The 17,930-nt window shown below is 43.6% G+C and overlaps 1 long non-coding RNA gene across 2 annotated transcripts; it reads right to left on the bottom strand.

Moving 5' to 3' along the window:
- Window positions 1-712: 712 nt before the first annotated feature.
- Window positions 713-2,418, bottom strand: LOC135371666 (uncharacterized). Of its 2 annotated transcripts, XR_010415689.1 has the most exons (4): window positions 2,289-2,418; window positions 1,964-2,123; window positions 1,716-1,835; window positions 713-1,352 (listed from the first exon to the last, which is right to left on the bottom strand). It is a non-coding gene; the product is annotated as an uncharacterized LOC135371666 (long non-coding RNA). The 2 variants fall into 2 exon arrangements; XR_010415688.1 differs by lacking the exon at window positions 2,289-2,418 and having other exon boundaries at window positions 1,964-2,128.
- Between the last annotated feature and the right edge of the window lie 15,512 nt (window positions 2,419-17,930).

Here is a 17,930-nt window from a genome sequence, read left to right as displayed (position 1 = left end):
TCGTTCATTTTACTCACGAACGTTCTTCGTGATGACTCAAAACAGCACATAAAAAAAAATCTGCTTCAGAGATGGTCGAAGTTACGTTCATGACTCAACGTCATTCGCAACGTAAATTCGACCACCTCTGAAGCAAAAAGTTTTTTTGATGTGCTGTTTTGAGTCGTCATGAACGTTTGTGAGTAAAATGAACGATGTCACGAGTGGATATATACCGGGTGCGCGCTGTCGAATTTACGCATTTTCTGTAGGCACCCCTAAAAAAAAAAGACTGTTGAGGGCATTGCCCTAATTCACAATACGATGTACTCGCTACGAGAAGAAAGGGCATTTCCAGACGAACACAATGATGTAGATTACTTTCGGGTATCGCAACTGGGGGACGAGAAGCGAGGTTCCAAAAATATACCATATTTTACAAATGAGGCAAATTTGTGATTTATCTCCTCACATGCAAACCTTAGGATGCAATGCTACCCATCCCAGACATGACGTGGAGTTTGGAGTTTTCTGGCGCAAGGATATCGAAGATTAAGCTGACATTACGTGGAAAAAAATTCAACTGAATATGTCAAATAGTTATGAAGATATGTGGGGTTAAACTGCGTAGGAAGCGCAATGGTCGAAATGCCCACATCTGAATGACAATTCACTCAAAACTAACGACCAATTATTTTCAACTACTTCCAGCGCCTATATGCCTCCTAGGGACAAGGCTTTAATATATGTTTGAAAGAAAAAAATGGGGAGGTCGACCATCTTATTAACACATTCAAAGGTATCCTTTGCTAGAATAAACACTGCAGTAAAAGTCCACAAGCAGATCATGCATTGGCAGTTATGTGGCACATATTGCTTTTTTCACGCAGCGTAATTATTTTGCAGTTGTAAATTATAAGGTGAGAGTGATACACTTCTAATCAGTGTTCATTCAAAAGCTTTTTGAAAAAAAAAAAAATCAAGTACAGACAAGTTGGCGGAATTGGAGTCACCTTAGTGGTGTCTGTGAGCTGCAACTTTTCAATTGACAAGGCATTAAGACCAATATATCATTCAAAACACACAATGAGTACTAATTAGCCATATGTAACTGGTCAAAACAAGAAAGATACCACTGAATGTACTGAACCGCTGCAAACAACATTCAGCTGTTTTTTTAAGACCACTGCTTGTCCACTGTTCTTAGGGCACCACACATCCACTTATTCTTTGGTGATTTTCTCCACCTTGTTTCAGAACAGTAGGGCACCCCGCCTCTGTGGTGTGGCTAACAGTTTGTTCATGGGGCAGTTCATGCAGTAGATTCCTGGGGCAGCCCACGCAGTAGCCTCCTGAGGCAGTTTACGCAACTGCTGGAAGGAAAGCAACGAAATTAGAAAACATTCAGTCGGAACTACCATGGGGGTCACACAAGGGGCACAAATTTGGGCTATGGTGCAGGGTAGAAGATTGGTCCTAGCACTACTCAAGGAACTGATGAAAACACAATTACACATCAGATGTTCCCCATGCATGTGGTTTTCTTTTTTCAGGATTTCAAACAGACAGACAGGCTCTGAGTCTACAACATATGAGGACATGGAAATGCAGCAAACACTGTTTTGCTAAATACAAAATTTCATTAGACAGACGTTAGTTACATAGAGGCTCAACTGTACTCGTCCAATCTAACATCTAAGAAAGCAGCAAACACTTATGATTGTGTGCATCCTTACCAGACTCAATGCTTTTGGCTCTTTTACACCTGTCACCAGCATGCCTCAGCCATTCTTTGGCAACTACCTGCACCTCGAACTCTGTTACTTTCGAAAACTTTTTCTGTGCGTGAAGGGCACCTGCCAGGAAAAAGGGAAAAGAAATGATCACCCACACAATGCAGCATCTATTTATGGTGCATATATGCTACAAATAAACAGTTTGAAGGAATTGTTTAAATTTTGTACAAAGAATAAATCATACATACGTAAGATTAGACCTGGCAAAGTAAGGTCCACAAATTTAAATTTTCCTTTTCTTCCTTCCCAGCTGTAAAGCTGTGCAAGTTTGTCTGTGAACATGTGGGATAGAATCCTTTTGACTGCACATTTCAGGGAGCTTCCTCCCAGCAACATTAGCTCAGTCACCTGCAAGTAGTGTAGCAATCAACACAGTCATTGTCTCAGTGTAAGAACAATAATGCTGCCACAAGAACTGTAAAAATGGTGTGGAAGTTGCTGGAAGCAACTTTCGTTACTGCACACATTAACATAAGGTGGTCACACGGTTGCTAATGGCTGCCATATACCTACCAACTGTTTTTGACGATCAGGCGTGAGTTGCCGTTCGAAGTTGTCAACATCCTCTACAGAGCAAGTGGCTCTGACAGGAGCAACGGAGCCTCAACAAGACTAGATTGCTGGGGAACTAGGCTTGATAGGAGTTCACTATGTTGCTGCATGGCCATACGGAGTATGTTGAGGCTCTTGAGGACCTGTCTTTGGAACTCTGTAAGCGCAAATTCAATACAAATTTCAACGCAAATTTAGGGCAGAATTGAATGAGCAATTGAGACACTCACCGCAGTCTGGCATTGCCTGCGTTTGTGAACGAGTAGTTTTACTGGCTGCCGGTAAAGTTCTTGCTCCACTATGTGCTGGTTTTGTAATATGTAAAGACCACAATATACTCGAGCTGAAACATACAAAAAGCATTAGAATGTTATATCTTTAAAATAAGCGAACTGAAAAAGCAAGCTGATGGCACTGGTCTATAGCCAAGACTAGGTACACAAAAAGACATATCTTAATTATCAACGTCTCAACAGAGATGTTGGTCATGCCTTTTTTTTTCGTCTTCCCAGTTTCAGGTCTATATTTTTACCTTAGCAAAATTACAGGATGGCACCTTTTTGAACACAAAACACATAAAACATTTGAGAACAGTCGTGCAGGGTGAAAATTTTCTTTTTTGTCCAAAATGACCATTGAACAAAACAGTTCACACAACTAACGTGAGAGCCACACACTTGATGCAAGAACAATTGAATTGAATGAATTCTCTGATCAGTTTTGTATGATTACCGGTATGTAGCTGTCGTTGTGGAACCTGGCTACTTTGTTGGTTACAAGTGATTGGTGGTGAATCGCCTGCACAACCTAAATAGCATAGCACATAAACAATACCACATAATACAAGTGAAAAATGGGGTAGAGGACTTACCAGTTCTGAACGAAGCTTCGGGTGTGCAAGAAGACGATGTCAGTGCATGGTTACATGAAACACAAAGAAAGAAGCACACATACCTCCCTCTAGTTCCGAATATTCTACAAAGTCCGCTGGACCTGCAGTAGCAAGCAGTGATATGATCATGCTTCATGTTTAATGGCACAACAACATCGAATGTCCAGTAGCAAGCAGTGACACCAAGGGCTATACAACAACCCAAGCTACACAACACTTATTTATAGCAGTGCATAACCACATACGCCATAACTTAAATATAAATACATACATACGAAAAGATACAGAAAGATTCAAGCATATTTACCTGGACTGTGCTCACGATCTGAAAAATGCAGCTTTCAGATATTAAAAAAGCTTCACCTAAAACTCTGGAGAATGGATGGCATGCTAATAATGGAAAATTAATTCACTTACGTGTCCCTGTCACAGATGAATCCCTGTGATCAACAAGGGTAGAAGGTTCGGAGTCTAGTTGGAACGAAACCAAATATATTACATTGATGTTTTCTACACATTAAAAATGTCATACCACCCAAGGTAACAGCACGCACTGGTGTGCGTTTGGGAAGCAACTTTTCTGTAAAATGAGAGTTCCATCTGTCAGTACCAAATACAAAGAGCAAACGGGCATGGTGAGATTAATCACTCAACTAAATATGTTTTACTATTTCAATGTACCCCTGGCTGCAAAGCTTGGAGGAACCGAAGGAAAGTCGTCATCTGAAGAACTTTCGAACACCTTGGACGTCTGATCCTCTTTGGGGTAGTTCATCCACGAGGTCAGAGGTATATTCGGAAACGGGAAGCATCTTTCTGGCATCCTCGTAACATTCTGAAAGAAGGAAGTTGGTAGCTGCTTTCCTTCTCATAGTAGGTTTGAAACACTTACTGAAGATTTCCTTTCACTTCCACCTCAAGTTCTTGGCAGGAACTTCCAGGAGGACATCCTTTTCTTATGAGCTTTTCGACTTTGTGGCTTGGTAAGTTTGGCCACATGCATGTATTCCCGACAGCCACGAGCACGGGATAACTTCGACTTCATTGCGCAACACAAAATGCACAATTGCAAAAGGCGCTGCCGGTTGGAAGTAGCAAATCTTAAACCCAGGCACATAATACAAAATTTGCATCATCAACACCCATCAGGTACCCCCTCCCTGTTCACTCATGCTCCCCGAGTTCTGGGGTGACTCACTTACCGCTGCCTGTCCTCATTCTCACTCAGTTACTCATGGCCATTCAATTCCTGATCAGTTTTTGTCTGACTCACTCAAACTTACTAGTCCGCACACACTTCATTTGTCAACTCACGCTCATTCCATTGGGCTTAAATTTTTGCTCACGCACTCATGCTCATTCACTACGCCACCTGACCCACAAATTTGCTCATTCATTAGTTTTCATTCACAGACTCGCACTCAGTTCATTCACTGATAGTGAGTATGAGCGAGCACAAGCGAGTGTAGTCATCAGTAAGTTTGACCAAAAGCATGGCCTGCCCATTTTGTCAGCTCGGTACATTTGAATAAGGGTTAGCACACGATGACAAATATGGCCGTACCAATCATGTTACCAAGTTCAGTTTCTTAAATTTTGCACTCCAGGAACACTTGTTGCGGTGTGTAGCCATTCTGGTCAGACTAAAGTAAGCCACACCAAAGCTGAACCAAGCCAGTGCAAAAGCCCATCCATGCTACGTTACTAAGTGTTTTCTTTTTTTTTCTCCTTTGCACTGCCCAGGGCAGAAATCAGTGAAACATAAGACCCAGAAATAGACAAATGTTATTTGAGATATTGACACTCATGTCTGCTATTCGCTTGTGCTCATTCACGCTCACTCACATTGCAAAAAAAAAAGAAAGAAATCAAACTAACTCAAGCTAGCTAGCTAGCTCACTAGCACTGTTTTCTGTATGCACAATCACTCCGTTTGCTAACCTATACTCTAATTTCCACTGGACCTCTTGCTAACTCACATGCACTCGTTACTCACTCATACTCACTCACATCCACACACAGGTCCTGATTACCACAATCATACTCAGCTCACATGCATGTCCTACTGCAAGTGCAACAGGGGCATGGCAACCAATGCGGAGTTGTAGGGCAGGCAAATAGCTTTCTGTGGGTTTTGTAGTGGCCAGGCTCTCAGATTTGGTTCCTTTGACACGACATAGATCCCAATTAATGATGAAGGAAAAGGTTTGGAGAACAAGTCATGCATAGGAGTCAGTTTTCTACCAACTGCACAGGGCTTTCCCGAGGACTGCAGTGTCGCAAAGTTTTCCACTTCAATTATGTCCCCATTTATCACGCTGTACCTGTCTGGGCCATTTGTTGTTAACAGAAAATTGGACGTTTTCAGGGTACCATACTGTGGTGAACTGCATGATTCAATTAGTGGACCATGACTGTGCGAGTTCCTAAGGCCAAGCTTTGCCTTTGCCTGTCGAACAGGTGCTATGTTTGCAAGCTGCTTTTCACTGAAACGGTTAATGAGCTGAGTAAGTGTAGCCCCTGGTTTCCTGATCTGTCTTTTAAGAATTTTCATGTTATTTTCAAAAGGAAAAGCACTGAAGGAATCCAGGGGCCCCAGGTTTTCAACATCACGTGCCAGGTGTAGCAAACAATGCACGTTGTACGACACATATTCTTGACCATACAATTCCGCGAAGGCACGCACAAAATGAGAGAGAAGTGCCGAGGCGTACTGATTTTCCGACTGAGACAGGTCCTCCCTTGCCAATATAGATATCGCAGAATGCAAGGTTAGAAAGTTTTCGAAAAGCGGTTTTGGAAGCACTTGCTCCAAGATGATCGGGCCTGTGTAAAGCAAAAACAGTCTAACTCTGTGGCTTTCCACCGGTCCACCTCATCTACTGCCCTAGGTTTGCGCGCAAACTCTCTTGGAATGCATTTTTCAATTCTTCGGGCATTCTCATTCATAATGGCTCTCTGCGATGGTCCAATGCGCACACTCAGCGGGCCTGAAACCCAAAGCAGGATCAGCTTTTTCATGACGCCTAAGCATACCAAATGCATGTAATCTAGTGGCGCCGTTTTAACAACGTCAATTGGTAATTCAGTTATTACTGAGAAGCTGCGATGGTGATCAGCATCTGACTGTGCGCGAATGGACTCATCGGTTCGCAAGGCCGAGCTAGTGGTAGAGTAAAACGTGCGATGCGCGCCATAATCTCCCTCGTCTGTGCACTTGGGACATCCTGCATAACCCGTCTGACCTTTGGTTCCATATATGTAGGCACGTGCAGGGGCATCACAAATCATGGCATGAAATCCGGCAGTGACTACTGATCCCTTTACAGAAATACCTTCCTTGAGGAGGCAAGCGAGCTCATCTATAAATTTCCTGAGATACTCATTTGGCTGAAAAGGCTTTCCGCTTCCGCAGTACGTGCCAACTACAAATGGTGGGACATCTGGCAGGGACATAATCTTACACTGTATTGGCCACAATTCATTTTCGTGCTTTTTGTGAGAGGAAGGCCATCAACGTTAAATGTCAACAAAATATGCTCTGGGACTTCATCGATTCCTTACAGAATGTGCTGGAGACATTGAAATAAGCCAAAATGGTAGTACTGGCCAGGAGGCATATCAGTAACGTCTTTGGAGCTATTCCTGGGTGTCTGCAAGAGTGTCCGAGCATCCATGGGCAGGGTGCTGAAGCGCTCGTAACGTCGAAGTATCTTTAGAAGCTTACTCAATGACGTCTGCCTAATAGCTTCAGTAACAGCCCACTCTCGCAACTCCGCCGTGATATGAGAAGCGTCTAGTTCATTTTCGCTAGCACTTGATATGTCTGAGGAACTGTCAGGCATGTACGTAGTAAAGCTTTCGTTACGTTCACTGACATATGCTACACTACCCCCGGGAGAATCAGGATTTTGAATGCGTTCGCGTCTACTTGGACCGGCTGTCTCTTGGTCACTGCGGTGAGCTACCTCCCCTTCATTTCCTGGCGCGGGTACATTAGCGAGCACACGAGGTAGCGTGCATTCCGTCGTATCACTTAACAAATCAATTGCAGCACGAGCTTCTGCGGAAGCCTTTTCACGCAAATATCGTTCTTTGTATTTTGGCATTGTGGACTTAGGACAAATCTTTAGGAACGCTCGACTGTTAGGCCTAACCGCAAACCCGCCCTACGCAAGAACTTTTATGATGCTATGTGCACTACGGAGTGCGCGCATACCGGAAGTCGCTATTCGCACGATGTGGCGCAGCGCCAGCGCCATCCAGGGAGCACTGCCGGAAGGATAATGTACTCGTCTCGTCTAGGCATATGCGCAATCTCCTCTCAGTGGTGGTCAATTTTCGTGGTGGCGGCATTGAAAAATGACGAACTGCGCGGTCTTTCGATGCTGTAACCATACTTTTGGTAAAAGGAAACGTGAGAACGACAATGATGAAGTGTCTCCGGGAAAAAATAAGGGCATGGACGGCGGCAGCAGTATTTGACTTCACGTATTCCCTGTACCGAAGCCTCCCATTAGTATATAGGCGGCTATGCCTGTGCGTATTAGCATTATTAGGTTGCGTGCGTCTTTGTATTCGTGTTTGGAGCGAGAATGATGGTGTGCTGCACGACATTTATTAGGCCACCGCGAGTTCAAGGTGCTGCTGTGCGTCGTGAGACATGTTCTCTTCCCTGTTTTCTTGTGTCTGTCCTGAATTACAACATTGTCATTTCAAACGCACACAGTGAGATATATTTACAGTGACAGTTGACGGCTTCATCTTGTTTTCAGACACATGAACACGACGGACAACGTATACATTAGGTGATTTCTGCACCAAACAAAGGACATAGCAAACCACAACCCACAACAGCCGCCAAAACCATCGCTACCGGATCGGCTTGGATATTTTATTTTCTGCAGCTTCCTTTACTTCGGCCCCCTCGTGGTGGCGCGCGGTAACACGAACAATGACGAAATCGACGAACCGTTCATAATAGCTAGCTTACACAAGCGAAGAATAAGGAGATGGGGTGGCCAAGGGTTCAAAGTAATTTTTGTGAAATAGTTGGCTTTGCTAATGTTCAGAAAGATGTCTGGTTATGTCGGTCGATCGAGCGGCGCTCGAAAACGTGAATCATTTGTGGGCGAAAGAATAAACGTGCGTTCATTTAAACAAATAATGTGATATGTATACCCGTGCATGACGTTTCTGAACTAGAAAGTGTCATTATGCGCCGTCACGAAAAGTCTCAGATGCAATGTCTCGGGAACGTCCATGCGACGTACTGAATGTGATGAAAGTTCAACGTCATTTCCGATATATCCACTGGACATCCCCAAGACGTCTGGATATTTGTGACATTCGCGACCTTGTGTGGACGTCGCCTGGATATTACTGGTTTACTGGGGTTGTTGGTAAGAAAACCAGGGTAAATTCAGAAGTAAATTCTAAAGTGTGAAAAATTCTGAAGTAAATTCTAAAAGTCATCGTAACCTGATTTGGTATTTGTTAGTCAGAACTTACCTTCATTCCATTGCGACATGATTGATGATATTCACGACCGATGACGATGTGTGATTAGGTGTGACATTTTGCAACCTGTCACCGTACGAGATTATTTATTTCTACGGATGGTTTTGAAAATTCTTATTATGTTTGCAGTATTCACCATTTGTCTCTTGGTCTTTTGTCTCTTGATTATGATCAGTTTCGTGCCCACCAGCGGCATGGCCGAGCGGGTTAAGGCGTCCCGCTCGTTGGTGGTAGCCAAGGTCGTGCGAAGACTGGGAGGTGGTGGGTTCGAATCCTACTGCCGGCTGTGCTGTCTCAGGTTTTCCCCGGGTTTTCCGAAGACTTTCCAGACGAATGTCGGCACAGTTCCGCCTGAAGTCGCCCCAGGACGCATACTAAACCCCAGTCCCCCACTCCTTCCTGCTCTCCTCTCTCCATCTGTCCACATCTGTACGCCGCTCATAACCACAGTTGCTTCGCGGTGCTAACACGGAATCAAAAAAAAGTTTCGTGCCATTTCATTCTTGTGTGACAGTAATTCGTTATGGCCGTTTTGTCGATATTGTGAGGTACTGCACTCAGTCCTTTGTTCCGGTCAGGAAAAGGATCACATGATGCGTTACGCGACGACTCGTGTAACGCGAAATTCAGCGTCGGCTGTGTGTGTGGTGAAATCAGGCCGGATCAGTGTGTGTAGAAAAATTTATTTAAGCATGATGAGTATTGATATGTGGTCGCTGAAATGGTTGGCGAAGTCAGTGGTGTCCTGAACGAGGGGCTGTTCTGGAACACCAAGTCTATGCATGAGCCATGTCTACAGGTCTTCCCACCCATTTTAGTCCAAGTGCCATCTGAATTAGTCCAGGTGCCATCTGAAATAATCCAAGCGCCATTCAATTTAATCCTGGCGCCATCTGACAAAATCCATATATATTGAATTTAATCTGGTGCCATCTGAATTAATCGGTGGTGTTTTTAAGCACTATAACTGTGTATTCACACGATGGGACGTCCCCGTAGAGCATTCTAAAAAAAGAAAAAGAAAAAAAACAGCTGATGGACCTGGAGGTGTGCCGTGTTTTGTGTTAAACATTCGCACGGCGCTGAGATATTGGGAGTTGAAGCGGGAGTAGCAAACGACGCCACTGGTGCTGTCGTATGTTACAGAGCGTCTTCTGACTGAACTGCAGGATATTCCACGCGGTTAGAAGAGCACGAAATGCATGACTCACATAGCAGACGACACCATTGGTCTGGTCGTCTGCTACTGTGACTAAGCTGCAATATGTTCGTGATGTCTATCCGTATACTCTCAATCGCACGGGATATCCTGCGGCACAGTCACAAGATACGACACACGACAGGACCACTGGTGTCGTCTGCGATGAGCATCATGCCTTTTCGTGCTCTGCTAACCGCGTGAAATATTCTGCAGATCAGTCACAGGATATTCCATAGTAGACGACATGTCCAATGGTGCCATCTGCTATGCTTCCGCTCCAATTAACGATATCTCGGCGCCGTGCGAATGCTCAACGTAAGACGCAGCAGAACTTAAGTCCTGTCAGCAGCTTTTTACTTTTCCTTCTACTACATGTCTGTAGAATATTCAGTGGTGATATCCCTCGTGTGAAAAGACAGTTATAGTGCTTAAAAACACCATGGATTAATTCAGATGGCACCCGGATTAAACTGAATAGCACCTGGGGCGTCTGGATTTCTTCTGAATTTTAGACTGTATCTGGAAAAAATCTGGATTTCTTCAGATGGCGCCCGGATTAAGTTGAATGGCGCTTGGATTATTTCAGAATGCACAATTCAGATGGCACTTGGACTAAAATGGACGGGGAAACCTGTAGTTCTGGGATGTACTGCGGTATCTTGACGCTGACGACGCTTCGCTTCAGCCTTGGCAGCTCGTACTGCGGTATCTTGACGCTGTTCACGCTTCGCTGCTGCCTCGCCTGCACGTACCCTTTTATCGTCACACCGACGCATATTCCTGGCTTTCCTTCCATTCTTTCTATTCCTGGCATGGCGGGATCTTGTCGATGGATATATGGCTAGCACCAGCTTGGTTTGTGCGAACCTCTGACTTCTGCCGTGAAAGGCGTTTGCGCTCCCTATCTCTCTTGGTACTTGGCCAGGGCGGCGGCCATTTGTTCGGATGTTTTCACAGTATTGGATCGACCCATCCTAGTGGTGGCAGGAGCCCCGTACACAGGTACTTACAGAGCGTGAATGGGTTCTGACATTTTGGGGCTCTTATCGTGCACGCTTTCGGCTACATACTAAAAATTCGGTGATACCACCGATAGCAGTTGTAAACCGGTGCGTCCTCCATACCCCCGACATGTCGCCGCCGCCGCCGCCGCGATCTCGGGAAAGTGAGCCCTATAGACGAGCTGCCACCTACGTCATTGATTATGTGACGACGACGCGCAAAGGATGCTGGTGGGCACTGTGAGCTTTTTCGCCTATTAGCTAACGCGTTCTTCCCGCTTGTTACCCACCACAGCAAAATATAACGTCTAAACAATCTGCTCGTGACGTCACATGTTTGTAAACAGAGGATTGTCATGCAGCTGACGCTGTCCCAAGCAGCACAATGTACTGAAAGTCGAGTGCAATAGGAGTGGACAGTATGGGTTTTATCAATGTTCTTTAGTTTGACCAGTCTGTTCAAGGCCTTCCACCTACACATCCACCCCAATTGCACTCGACTTTCAGTACATTGTGCTGCCTGGGGTAAAACTGACGCACTTTGGCTTTTATCTCACTTTCCATTGATAGCGGTTGTAAACTGGCGGGATTCTCGTCCTTACTCTCAACGCTGAGCGCACAGGCGATAAGAGTTTCGTGCGGACGTGCGAATGCCGACGACGCCAACGCGATCCCGGGAAAGTCTCCACTATACAACTGACGGTGTAAGACAACTTCTCACGAAAACTCCGTAGATTACTCACCAGGTCATCCGCTTTAAACGCCGTCTGAACCGGCTGACAAAACAAGTGTCCTGTAACGTACAGGAAGCTGTACGGATTCGCGAGCAGTTTAGAGATACGATTCGTGTAAACGGGTTATTCCTTTATAACAAGACACTCAACACGTTTATGCAGATTTCACCGCGTAAATTTTGGCAATATATGTCACCACGGAAAAGAGTTATTGATACTATTTCTTCGGACAATCAACATATGGCTGATAATGCAATGCTTACTTTGCCTCAGTGTTTTCATTTGATAATAATATCATACATACGCTTGGAAGATACGACAATTTGCCACTTATCTCAGATACAGTGTTTGCATCTGTAGGAATATTTTCATTGTCACCCAAAGTTGACCCAAGGAAAAGCGCTGGACGCGATCCTGTACCGAACGCCTTTCTAAGGCGCTATGCGGAATGGGTGTCTTTACGCATAGAATTCCTCTACACATAAGTGTATGTGACAGACCAGGTACCTGATGCTTGGGAAGAGGCAAATCTTATTCTAATGCAAAAAAATAAAATAAAGGGCAACTCATCTGCTCTAGAAAACTACCGGCCAATCTCTATAACTTCTAATTGCTGCAAAATCTTCTAACATGGTTTCATGTTCTCACCTGAATAGCTTTCTAGGGGAGCATAATGCACTCAGTAAATTTCAATATCGGTTAAGAAAAGGCTATTCTATTACATTTGCACTGATTGAATTTATTCATGATTTGTCGTTGTCAAGGAACAAGTGAAAACAAGTGGATGCGTTATTTTTACCCCCCCCCCCACACACACACAACGAAAAAAAAAGGAAAGAGAAACATTTGATATGGTGTCACATTCGAAGCTATTGTACGAGCTGCAGTGATATTTAAAAATGAGAATTTAATAGGTTGTCGTGCGTCATACATGATAACCGATTCCAGTTGATCGCAGTTAACAAAACCGTATCTTCGCGTCTACCGGTGTCTTCGGAGGTCCCCCAGGGCTCACTTCTGGGAGCATTCTTCTTCTTCTTGTATATATAAATGATATTGTCGATAATATAAATGTAGATATTAAACTCTTAGCTCTCGATTGTATTTTGTACAATCAAATTACCTCATCATCTGACCAGGTCTCTTTACAAAAGTCCCTCGATGGTGCTGTTGGTAGGTGCCACAAACGGCAAATGCCCGTGAGCGATGAAAAGAGCGTTCTCGTGACGGTTACTCAAAAGAAGAAGAAAAAAAAAAAAAAGAAAAACTTGTTTGATTTTGATTACAAGGTTTATAGCAGACTTCTCGCTCGTGTAAAGCCTTTTTAAATATCTAGGTTTGCTCTTCAGAAACTGTTGTGTATTCGTGGACCTGTTCCCGAGACTGTTGTACAGCCGCAGCGTAATGGAAAACACCGAAGAGATGGACGCGCCGCGAGCTGTTGTCACTTGTATTTCTTTGTATCTATACTGTTCGACCACGCTAGTCATCTATCAGAGTTGTATTTCAGGACTATTAAGTACAGGTTGTGTTTCTGGGCTACCTCTTGGCACACTCCTTCAACTCGCGACGAGGATGGGACGATCATATGAAGAATGTTTTGGGGCTAAGGCTAATAGGCGATCTCGAAACTAAGTTAACCGCATATAAAACACTTGTCTGTTCTATGCTTGACTATGGTTCTATAATTCGGTCCCATGATGGCTTCACAAAGATTAAGCAAGTGGAGCAGGTACAAAGAAAAGCCATTCGATTTGTGTTTAACATGTAAGTTTAACTATTCGCGATTGGAGTCCCCGACGCATATGTTAGAAATGGGTCGATTTCCAATACTCGCACATAGAGCTTGTGTCCAACGTCTCCAAACGCTGTGGTCAATCTTAAATCTTAAATAGCCTTACATGTGTCAACCCCAGTGATTACACCAGGATGTCGCATAGAGGTTCAACTCGTAACAAACACTCTAAACACAATCCCATTTTCGCTCTAATTGTTTAAAGGGACTCTGAGCAGAAACTGTGGGAGCTCTTTCGTACTTGTAGTCGATAAAGCACCCAACAAGGACTCTCCATGCGAAAATTCACGCATTAAAACCCCACGGTTTCTCTAAACTCGAATTTTAAATATTCGACTTCATCCGAGTGCAGCACGCCTAGCGTCAAACCGAGAAAACATACGTTTATATAGAATATCCACCCCGGCCCACCATCAAGATGACGTCAACACGGGGGCCACTCGCAACACCCACAATTGGCTCAAACGCGTCACGTGGTCACGCAATATCTGTCAATTTCCTTCATGAAATGGCATTTCTACGTTAATATGTTTTTGGTTACAGAGCCTCAAAAAGAAAAATATACCCTGCATTTATCACCTGCAACAGTTTCTACGATTTTCTTTTCAATCTGTACACGGCATATATGCTTCCGTATCCGGTCAGCTGTAATGGATGCCGTATGCCGAGCTTGCGAACTGCGAACTTGTGTGACTCCCGGTTCATCCTCTTTGTTCGGGTCATTGGGTTGGTGTTGGTCACCATATTCTGAACGTTTCACCTATCGTTGCGGTGTACTGTTCTTGATCTGCTGCGAAGCGACGAACCGCAACGGCAGTCACTCGCCTCAGCGTACTCTGTCTGCTGCATCTCAAAGGAGCATGGGGACCTGATGATACCTTCAACTAAAAAAACCAAATGTGATCTCGTGTGGTCCTGACGGAAAAGTAGTATCAACAAGGTTAGCACATTTATTTTTCAGTTCCAAGTCTACGTACTGAAAACCATGCAGGTGCAGGCGATCATTCTCGTAGCTGTTGTGTAACGCGTATGCTTTCTTACATATCCCACAGAACCCTCCACTTTTTCGACCAAGTTATCGTTATGAGATCCTTCTGATGGCTTCTTACTAGGCTATGCCGCTCCGAAGCATTGAGATGACGAAGCGTCGTGGTAGCTGCACCCCTCTGCCTTCGAAAGATGAATCAGTCATTCCACACTGTGCTTACTGGCTTTGTATAGAGTCTGGCAAATCCGACAGACTTGGACTGCCTTTTTCAAGAAAGTTTGAAATGTAAGTATGTGTATATTGGTTTCACATATCCACCACATATTGAGCGTGTGTATGATTGTACTTTATATGCTACAGCGTACCAGCGTACATTATTATTCAACACGTAGTGTGGCAAACTCGACATCAGTCACACAAAGCCAACAATTGCCTTTTCTTCAATTGCTTATTTTTATCATATCATGTTTTTGTCTATATCTCAATTTACCAACCAACAAAGTATATTATTTTAGTATAATCGTCTGATATTTAACAAGTCACAGTTTCCATGGTTTTGGCGCACTATAGCCCGAGTTGCTTATGCGTCATTAAATTGAATCATCGTCATCTTCAACTGCCATTATTCAATTGAAGTGCCAGGTGGATATAATGATATGGCAAGATATATTTTTTTGCTGTCATCCTGGAATTGCTCATTTCAGAAGAATAGTCACCGTGAAGTTTGTTTTCGTTTTCAGAAACATTAAGAGGACTAAAACCAAACACTTTTCTTTCAGCCTTTATGCACCTGCACCTGCACTTTTCCTTATGCACCTGCATTTCAATTCAAATCTGTATTACAAGAATGACAGACCACTCAACATAGATGAACATCTGAAAATGAAAGAGCTGGAATGAAGATACGTTAATCTGTGTCAAAGGTTCTTAGTATGTGTGCGAGTCGAGGACATAGGTCTCAAGCTTATTCCTGTCTTCAGAAGAGGTGACAACTATGCTCCTTCTATCTATTAACCAGCTCCACTTTTTAGGGTTCCCTGTAAACTAATGGAGCACATCATGTACTACCACGTTGTCAACCAAGTTGACTCTGTCAATTTCTTTTTTTAAATTTCAGCATGGCTTTAGAAAAGGGTATTCAGGCAAAACTAACGTAGTGGAATTCGTTCACAGCATTTCAAACTGTCTTGATTTCTGGGTCCACATAGATGTAGTATTCTTTTTATTTTGTAAGGGCTTTTGACACTGTGCTCTACGCTCGTGTGTTGGCCAAAGTAGCCTAATTAAAATTTGATCCTGCTACCTGGATATGCAGTTTCTCAACTAACCGTAACTGTGGCGACAACTCGTGAGGAGAACCTATCAAATCGCCACCATGCAGCATTTGTTATATTACAATCACTTCACGTTTTAATCTAGTCAAAAGCAAGGCCTTTTGGTGATCGGTCTTGTATAATTACGTGCCCCTCCGTTATGTAACACCATACTGGGTTCTTCAACCTATGAGAGATAAATAAATCTATTGCCAAGTAAATTGTCTACAAGGCTCGTTATTCCATTTCGCCACACTACCACAAGCAATTGTTAGAGTAGTGGCCCAGGGTATGAAGCTCGCCACTAATCATCATTCAAACAAAGTTCATAATGTAAAATGCTTTACTCAGAACACTGGCTTAACACAACAATTAAGAATAAAGAAAGTAAACGTTTCATTGCCTATCCAGGTGGCATCATCCCTCCAACAGAGAACAATCAAAAACAACATCAAAGGAGTCAAATCGGTGATCCGCATTCCTTTCATCCAATGTATTTCATACGCTATTTGGAGGGCACTGTGCCCATCGGGCATTTTGACTGTGCATATCAAGTTGAGTGCATAGAATGTGATGCAACCTACATTAGCGAGATAGACAAAAGACGTGGGACAAGACTAAAAGAGCCAGTTGCCAGGGCTACTAATGCTTAGCTTAACTAAACAGGACCGAATCAGTCTACCACTGCTGTCCTAAGGGACATATATTTTGATGGTGCAGTAACCTTTGCTCATGACTAGCGATGGGGCCCTAGAAAGTTCTTAGAATCCTGCTTTATCAAGCGTGATGCTTCAGCCTGTAATACATACCGTGGCCCCCTATTAAGATTCCCTCTTAGATAGGCTGATGTGCTCATCTTTGGCCTCTGTTGTACTGATGCCACCCGGATAGGCGACAAAACGTTTACGCTCTGTTTTTATTCGTTGTGTTGAGCGGTGTTTGCAGTAAAGGACGCTACATTATGAGGTTGTCACCCGGCTTTTGGAATATATTTTCAAATAAAGTTGTTGTTTTACAAAGCTCAATACATTGCAGAAATCATTCTTGTTGCCTATTGTTTTGGGGGTGCCATTCTTGCAGTCACATGAAGCACTGAAGGGCCAATTTAAAAAGTAAAGGCAGTCTGATTTATGTTCTTGCCGACATGGCACAGCGTATGTACGAGGTAGCTCCATTTCAGAAGCCTGAGAACATTCAAAGCAATTAGTGTGCTAGCATCAGATATGGTGTACAGCATTACATATTTGCTTTTGCTAGGGCAACTAAGAAGGGTGGATAGAAAGGCAGTTACAACCTGTTTCCACAAAAGACAGTCAGATTAATTAGCAATTTCCTCCAAGAGAGCCAAGGCTTTTTCTAGATTACTAGAACATGGGTACCTGGTTATAAATAACAAGAATTCATCTACCAGAAGTCAGTGGTTCACACACCCTGCTTTCTATCAACACTATTAAAAGGTGTGACCCCCAAACCTGCACAAAATTCCTGGGGAGTCTTTACTGGACACTGTTGCTGTCCCTCTCACCAGGTGTTCTCTATGAACCCGATTCACAGTTCTGGATGCACTGCCTGAGCTAACTTCAGCATGCTTTCCCAACACGAATGGTAACTGCTATGAGGAGTGTTGTACTTACTGAAAGCAACATGAAATGCTGTACCTTGACAGGTAACGTTGATATCCTTCTTAAGACCGTAGAGAGATGTTCCTTGCTCCCTTTCTTCGAAATCTTACTATCAGACGCAAGCCCACTTGCCACCAAGCCAATGAGATGTGCCTCACAGTCAGTGCAATCAAGGGAATCTATCACTGAGGCTCAGAAAAGCTGTTTTCCATCGGGATCTGATCCAGCACTGACCCGTGAGTAGCCCCGTGAAAGTACCAGGGTTTCTTCGAATTTTAGATGTGCCAGCATTTGTTTTCCTCCCCTCCTTCTTTTTATGTAGTAGCTGATTACTTTAGCCTTGTACTGCTTTGGAGATTGAAGATGTGGAGATGATGTAAGAGGTGGGACTAGGCTTTATGCAAAATGAGGCAAAGTGTGACTATCTACAAATCTTCTGAGAATGTCTATGTATCATTCACACAAAGAGAGGATACGTGTTACATCTTTTTCCGGTTTTGATATTTATTTATTTATGAATATGAATGAATATGAATT

Source organism: Ornithodoros turicata, unplaced genomic scaffold (assembly GCF_037126465.1).
Source record: "Ornithodoros turicata isolate Travis unplaced genomic scaffold, ASM3712646v1 Chromosome12, whole genome shotgun sequence".
Taxonomy (NCBI): domain Eukaryota; kingdom Metazoa; phylum Arthropoda; class Arachnida; order Ixodida; family Argasidae; genus Ornithodoros; species Ornithodoros turicata.
This window is presented reverse-complemented; position numbering and strand designations above follow the sequence as displayed.